At 55.7% G+C, this 7,286-nt stretch overlaps 1 protein-coding gene across 1 annotated transcript in view; it reads left to right on the forward strand.

Moving 5' to 3' along the window:
* The first annotated feature begins 3,166 nt into the window (after positions 1–3,166).
* The window catches only part of PSD4 (pleckstrin and Sec7 domain containing 4), a 29,741-nt gene continuing 25,621 nt past the window's right edge, over positions 3,167–7,286 (forward strand). The window contains exon 1 of the mRNA XM_045287126.1: positions 3,167–3,244. The gene's annotated coding sequence lies outside the window, so the exon portion shown is untranslated. The remainder of the gene's footprint in view (positions 3,245–7,286) is intronic.

Here is a 7,286-nt window from a genome sequence, read left to right on the forward strand (position 1 = left end):
AAGGCTAACAAGCTTGGAAACCCTACAGAGGGTCTGTGTGAGTTGGAACTACTCAGTGACCATGGGCTTGGGTTTTCCACGTGACCTCTAGGGATTGGCGATCATGCTGCGAAAGGGCCTGGCGAGTAGGCCCACTGTCAAGGTGGCTGTACATCAGAGAACCCTCCCTTCTTGAGCTGTCTCCTGCTCTGTCTCCTGGGGCTCCCAGGAGAGGCAAACTCCATGCTGAAATGCTCAGCACTGGTCTCCTGGAGGGTGGGCTCCACTCCCAATTCCATGTTCATTCAGTTGGTGAGCAGCCACCTCCCTACCTGTACTCAATTGCTTCCTCTGTAGGCAAACGGGAAGTTGCTCACCACGGGAAGGCAGGGAGGGGCTGCCTGGTGACGTGGCGTGCCTGTGGGTTTGGTGTCTGTGTACCACGTGGTCGGGGCAGGAAGTTGTGTTTCTGGTACCAGCAGGTCTTTGGGAGTGTAAAGGGGAGGGTGACGGTTGGCCAGGTGGTCAGTTCCTGGCTGGGAGGTGGACAGAGTTACGCTCTTGCTGAGGCTCTGGGGGCAGGAATAGCTTCTCCTTACCCTGTCTTTGTCCCCAAGCCACAACACCCCCCAACCTGGAGGCTCTTCTTGCTCGCACCCACTCAGAGCTTTGTGTATGCGGACTTGGGGACAATTCTGGACATGGCATGGGGTGGACTAGAACTAGAGACGCCAGAGGCCTGGAAGGTTCTTCTTAAAGTTTCGTGTAAGCAGGAACATACCTAGCCACATACCTTCACCAAGCCTGCCCCCCCAACCCGCCCACGTACAGGGTACAAAACCGGCTCGCTGGCTGGAGGGCAAAGGCCAGGCCACTTCCCGTAGTACTGTCCCTCATTCACCAACTACTGACGGACCGGGGATGAGCCACGCGCTGGCTCCACAGCTGGCGCAGGTAGGTGCCTTTGTTCTTGAGAGGTTCGTGGTGAGGTGGGAACTGTCCTTGTTGTTTGTGCCGTCCAGTTGGCTCTGCCCCATCGTTCCACCCAAACCACTCTTGTCTGCAACCTCTGTGCTGCCCCATTCCATGGTCGCCTTTCCCCTCCTCTTACCTGATTTCTCAGCAGCATTTGACACGGCTGACCACGTCCTGCTTCTAAAAGCATCTTTCTTGTCTTTGCTTGCACCACACTCTCTCCACGTGGTTCTCACCTCCTTGACCGTCCCTTACCAGACTCCTTGGCTGACGTCTCCGTCTCCACTTCCCTGGGACCTCTCTGTGTTCCAGCACTGCGAGGCCAACCATGGGCATGCTCCCTCCCGATAGAGGGCTGTGGAGGCAGCAGTGCCGGGCACCTGTGGAAAGGAGAGACCAGAGGCCCCGGGAGCTGACCCCGACTGTCCCGAGGGCAGACTGTGGGATCCTGAGGGCCCGGAGGGTGGCTGAGAAAGGGCATGTGCGGGCCCTTTCGGGTAGGCAGGTCCCTGTGGCTCCCTGGATGGCTCAGCCTGTGGGGAGGGTGCAGATAGAGTCCTGCTGGAGCCACAGCAAATCAGTCAATCAGTCCATCAATCAGTCAGCACACTGCTGTGGCGTGGGTTTTCTCTCGTGTTACAGTGGACAGCTCCAGAGGGTCTACGCTCCATTGGGTGTGCACAGTTTTTGTTGTTGTTGGAACTAGGTTGCCAAGTCTTTCTTTCAACTTCTCTCTAGGTGGGTTTGAACTGCCCACCGTTTAGAAGGTAGCTAAAATATTCCCTACCAAAAGGCGGGGCTTAGGTTGCCTGAATGTAAAGTCGTGTTTCTTGAAGTGGGAAATACAGCACCTTGGGGTGGGTGGGGTGCTGGAACAATCCAGGACACCTGCAAAAGCAGACGCCTAATTGTATACTGGATTCGCTTTCGACCCCTGTGAGGAGGGACCATCTCAGACACACCCAGGTAGCCGTCTGCCCTGCCCCAGAGGGTGACTGTGAGCCAGAATCGACCCCCGAGGCAGTGAGCTATGGGCTCTAGGACAAACGTTGTCATTGCCTGGGGGACACTGAGTAATGTGGTTTTGTTGTTGTTTTTTGAAGGGGGTGGGAGGCCAAGTAGTTAGGGAACTGGTGGTGTAAAGGCACTGCTACCAGGAGACGTGGAGGGAGCTCCTGGGCGGTGGAGGAGAGAGCTGGCAGTCGGACGGGGAGATTGTGCTGAGAGAGCAGAGAGTGGAACCGTAAGTGTGACTCCTCACGCGCAGTCCCATTCCTGCGTACCCCTTGACCTGGGTCCCCCAGAATTCAGCCATGGAGTTTGTTGGCTTGAATGATCAGAGGTTCTGAGTGTTTGCCCAGCTCCGCGACTTCCCAGGTGCACCAGTCCAATCAGAGAACTCCTTCATCTCACGGAGCCTCTGTCACCATCCTTGGTATGGATCTACTGATGCTTTGTAGTAGGGGTACTGGGGTGAGGTGACCAGATTTTAACATTGGTAAAGCGGGACACCATTGATAAAACTCATATCCTGGCAAAATAGCCACATGGCAGCTGAAAACCCTATACCCTAGTTTGTTGTGCATGCTTTCCAAAAATCGGGACTTTTAAAAAATGCCACAGGACATGGGACAAATTGTTAAAAATTGGGACTGTTCCGCCAAAAGTGGGACGTCTGGTCACCTTATCTTGGGAGCATTGTTGGGTCAGCGTTGGACGGCTCACCGCCAAGTCAGTGGTTCTAACCCAGTAGCCACTCCTCGGGAGAAAGATGAGGCTATCTGTTCACGTTAAGATGGAAGAAACCTTATATTGGAATCGACTGGATGGCAGTAGGTCTGGGTTTCGGATGCTTTTTAAAGGAGGTGAGGAGTGCTTGCGATGCTCCTGGTGGACAGGTAGGTGTAAGCCGCAGAGCTGTCGTGGGGGCCATTGATACTGAGGCGCAAACACACAAAACCGGAGATGCGCTGTACTAACAACGCAAAAGGAACAGCCACCTGCTGGCGGCCCACCTGCCTCCCCCCCCTGCTGCCCTGCAAGGAGCAGAGATGAGAGCTCAGGGTCGGAGAACCGCAGGAAGGAAGGAGGTGGGGCCTGCTCACAGGCCCAGGCGCTGCTGCCACCTTCCCCTTTCTCTGGCCCCTCCACTGTGGGAGAAGGACACTCGGAGGAGGATCCTTCCTGGGCCTGGTGATGGAGGCCCCCCCAGGGAGCCAGGGCCTGAGGAAGGGGACGGGGAGGTGCTGGTCCTGAAGTGGAGACCCCTGCCTGTGGGCAGGAAGCTGAGGTGCGGAGCGGCCGCAGCCTGGGAGCAGTGAGGGGTGTGAGTCATGGGTGGGTGGGAGGGGGGTGGTGGCAGCGGAAGTCGAAAGCGTGAGCCTCCGCATTCGCTGGGCCGGCTGGCTGTGCGGTACCGGCTGCCCTGACGGCTCCTGGGCCAGTTTATCAATTCTTGGGTTCTTCAGAGGTAAGCCAGGTGTGGGTCTTGGGGTGGGGGCAGGCAGACAGCCTTTGGAGGGCCACATGTGGGCCTTGGGCAGGTGATCAGAAAAGGTGGCGAAGGCTCTCTAGGCCGTCGTAGGTGCACCTACTGCAGGTGTACAGTCTGTGAGCCCCGCCTTGGGTGAAACCCCTCTTCCCTTCCTTTTCCTTCCCTCCACCCGCCTTCCTGCCCCCCATCGCTCCTTCTCAATCAGATCCTTTCTCAGGTTCCCTCCCTTCCCTGAGGCCTTCTGTTGGGAAGGGTGGCGGGCTCCTTGTGGGCCTCCCTAGCTCCCTGAAGGCTACTGAGGTTGAGTACCTGTGGGGGCTTTCATGGCCAGAGGCCCTTCAAGAGCCGTCATCTAGATACAGGAGGGAGGGAGGCCCGGCTGGCCAGCGACTCAGGGGAGCTGGAGGGCTAGTGTGGGTGTCATAGCTAGAATCAAGCGTTTTGACTCAGGCTCAGCCCTGTGGGCTCCCACTTCCACTTTTCCTATTGCACCCCACCCAGCAGCTTAGTGCAGAGGCAGGCAGCCTTGCCTGGCTGTCCTTCTTTGCGTCCGTGCGCTTACTGATGGCCCCTGTGTCATTAGTGAGTGGAACCAAGTGGGAGAAAGCACATACCCCCACCCCCTGCTCCAAAGACCCCTTTATTCGGGGCCCTGACATCTGAAATCCTCCCATTACAGTCACTACATTAAAAATTCTGGGTGGTGGGTCCTGCCGTCACAGAACAACGGGTGTCCCCGGGACTGTGGTACCTCCCCCAGGTTTAAAGGGATGGACCCCAAGCTTGCCTGTCTCCCTCAGCTCCTGGGTGTCAGCATCACACCGCTCCTTCTTCTGCAGATAGGGGTCACCCAGCCTAGAAATAAGAAACCCTGGCTGCTGAGCTCTCTGTGGCAGGAAGGGGAAAGGCCCCAAGAAGCGGGGAGGGGGGCAGTGTGAGGATGGAGGGTGAGCCCTCCTGACGGCCCATGGCCCTTGTCCTTCACCCACTGTCACAGCCGCCTTGCTTGGCACCCATACTTCCCATCCTCTCAGCCTTCTCCTTTAGTCCTCCCTGTAAGGCCGGGTTCCCCTCCCCCTCCATCACAGGGCCTGAGCACCACTGGCTTCTCTCTGCACATTTACATGAAATCGACTTCCGGTGTGGGCAGGATGTGGGGCCTCCCATATTCAGTTCTCTCTGTGTGCTCTGGGCCCAGGTTCAGGCTGGGTGCTAGCATCCTAGGACCCTAGACGGGGCGGGGGAAAGTTGATCTACCTGTCAGGGACCGACACCTCTCACCCCTCTCCTGCCCAGCAGGAGCAGGGCAGTGTCAGCTGTGTCCCTGGACGGGCTAGGCGCCTTCACACTTTTTCCACAAGAAGGAAAAAAAAAATGAGGATAAAAGGAAGTGCTGCTTGTGGTTGAGTCTGGAAGCTTAAAGAGGGTGCAGAGGAGACACATGGCGGGAACAAGAGACAGACAGACAGAATCAGAGACACGGCACCCTGAGTAAACAGCTTCCTCATGGGCTGAGGCCCCCGAGTGGGCTGAGGGAGAGCGGAGGGCTTGTGGTTTGGTGGGTTGTTTGTTTTGGCTTCTCTGAACCGACCTGCCAAGCAGCAGACTGAGGAGGACATCCTATTTTTTGAGCACCTAGCAAGGGCTGAGGCCCTGGTGGCATAGTGGGTTGCCCATTGAGCTGCTGACTCTAAGGTCAGTTGTTCGAACCCACCTGCTGCCTGACAGGAGAAAGATGAGGCTGTCTGCTCCCATAAATATATGTACAGTCTCAGCAGCTCAAAGGGGACCCTTTCTACCTTGCCCTATAGGGTTGCTATGAATCAGAATTGATTCAGTGACAGTGAGTGTGGATTTTTGGTTTCCCACGGGCCAGCGTGAACGCTCACAGATCCATTCCTGTTTACAGCAAACCCTCAGAGTTGTTTTGTGGCCCGAGAGTCCCGTGCCTCTAGGATTAGAGTCTCGTTTAGGAGCCCCCAAGTCTGTGTCTTAACCATCACCCCAAAGAGGACTTCAGAGGGGAGGACTGGAGGGGCCCCTGATTGAAAGAACTCAGAAACCAAAGGACAGAGACTATGGATCACAGGAGAGCTATGGGGACCTAGAGGAACCACCCACCTCAGGGAGGACCCTGGAAGGGAGGAGTGTGCTTGCCAAGCAAGGTGCCCAGCTCTCCTGATCGTGGGCCACGGATATGGCTGCCTCCCCAAGGGCCTGGCAAGGTCATCAAACAAGGGCCAAGTCTAAGCCATTTCTCAAAGTACAATCCATGTGTCAACTGGGGTCCTCCTTGTCCCATAGGGTGGAAGAGATTGCCCTGACGCCCCAGGGTGGGTGTGGCATGAGTGCGGAAGACACTCGTGTCTTCTAGGACCCCTGGCCCTCAGTTTCAGGGCCCTGCACGTGACCTCCCATTGAGGGACAGAGGCCACTTTCTAGTCCCCTACCAAGTTACAGGCTCAGAAACCCACAGGGGCATTCTGCCCTGCCCTTTGGGGTCACTGTGAGTCAGAAACAACGCATGGCAGTGAGTCACCTCCCCAGCGGCTCAGATGCAAAGCCCAGCCTGGGCAGTCTGCACCACGAGGAACCCCCGCAGAGGAGATGTGTCCTGAGAAGTGGTCCAGCTACGCGCAGAGCAGCCTGGTGTTCCCCAGGGCAAGTCCAGCATGGAGGGCACCTACCACCTCTTTCCAGGCCCTCGGGGTCCTCCCCTACTCCCCGCTGGAGTTTCCAATCCCGTTTCTGGGTTACACACAGCCCTGGCACTCGGCTCAGAGCTTCACCATCCAGTCTCCAAGCCCTATGGAAGGACCACTGTGTTCTAGAATTGTGACCTTTGATGGCTGGTTCTCTCCTTTTGTTGTGGTTAAGTCAGAGGTCTGACATCCATCCAGCAGGCTCCACGCTCGGTGACCTTGTGTGTGTCAGCGGAGGAGGGGTCTGCAAAATGTTCCTGGAAAGAAAGAAATGTGAAGATGATTGTGTTTCCCCCACAAACTAAGTAGTAATGTGCTTCGTGCTTTGTAGGGGCCTCAACGGCTAATTTGTCGGAAGTTGGTCACCAGGTCTGTCCCCTGAGGAGCCTCCGGGTAGACTCAAGCCTCCAACTTTTCAGTTAACAGCGGCCACCTGCTGTTGGTGCCTCACAAGGAGGGAAACACACCCAGAAAAGTCTAGATGCAGAGTCCCGAGCTCTGCTTCCAAGTTCTTGGGCAGGATCCCTAAGAGGGGCAGGTAACTCCTTGAAAGAGGCTGGGCTCCACCCTGTGACCCCTCTCAGAGCAGGTTCCCTCTACCCAGGTGACCACTGGTACTGTCTGGGCAACCTTACGGAGTGACATCATCACCCCCTTCTGGGCTTCTGAGAAGGAAGAAGTGGTGAGCTGATAAACTAGGCCTCAAAATGAAATCATAATGCTAAGATGAAGTAAAGTCTTCTTCCCCAAGCCTCTGTCTTCCTAGCCCTCTGGGCAGGTTGTCGAGGAGGGGAGGAAATGCCCCACTCATTTCATTCATTCATTCATTCATTCTTCCCTTCTCTTAGTTTTCAAACTTTTCCTGAATGTCAACTTTAAACAAACATAAAAACCTCAATCAAAAAGAAAGCAGAAAAATAGTAAGCACTAGAAAAATTCTAAATGGATCACGAGGGAGGTCAAATGATAGGGTGCTAACTTTTAACAGAATGACATTTGCAACAATCCACTTTCCAATGCGTTCTTCATGACAGAAGGCTCTGCACTGCCTGGGACTGTGGTCAGAGGGGATTTATCAGAGGCTTAATCCAGGTGTGTGTGTGTGTGTGTGTGTGTGTGTGTGTGTGTGTGTGTGT

This window comes from Echinops telfairi, unplaced genomic scaffold (assembly GCF_000313985.2).
Source record: "Echinops telfairi isolate 266 unplaced genomic scaffold, ASM31398v2 ScPeMD7_11;HRSCAF=52, whole genome shotgun sequence".
Taxonomy (NCBI): Eukaryota; Metazoa; Chordata; class Mammalia; order Afrosoricida; family Tenrecidae; genus Echinops; species Echinops telfairi.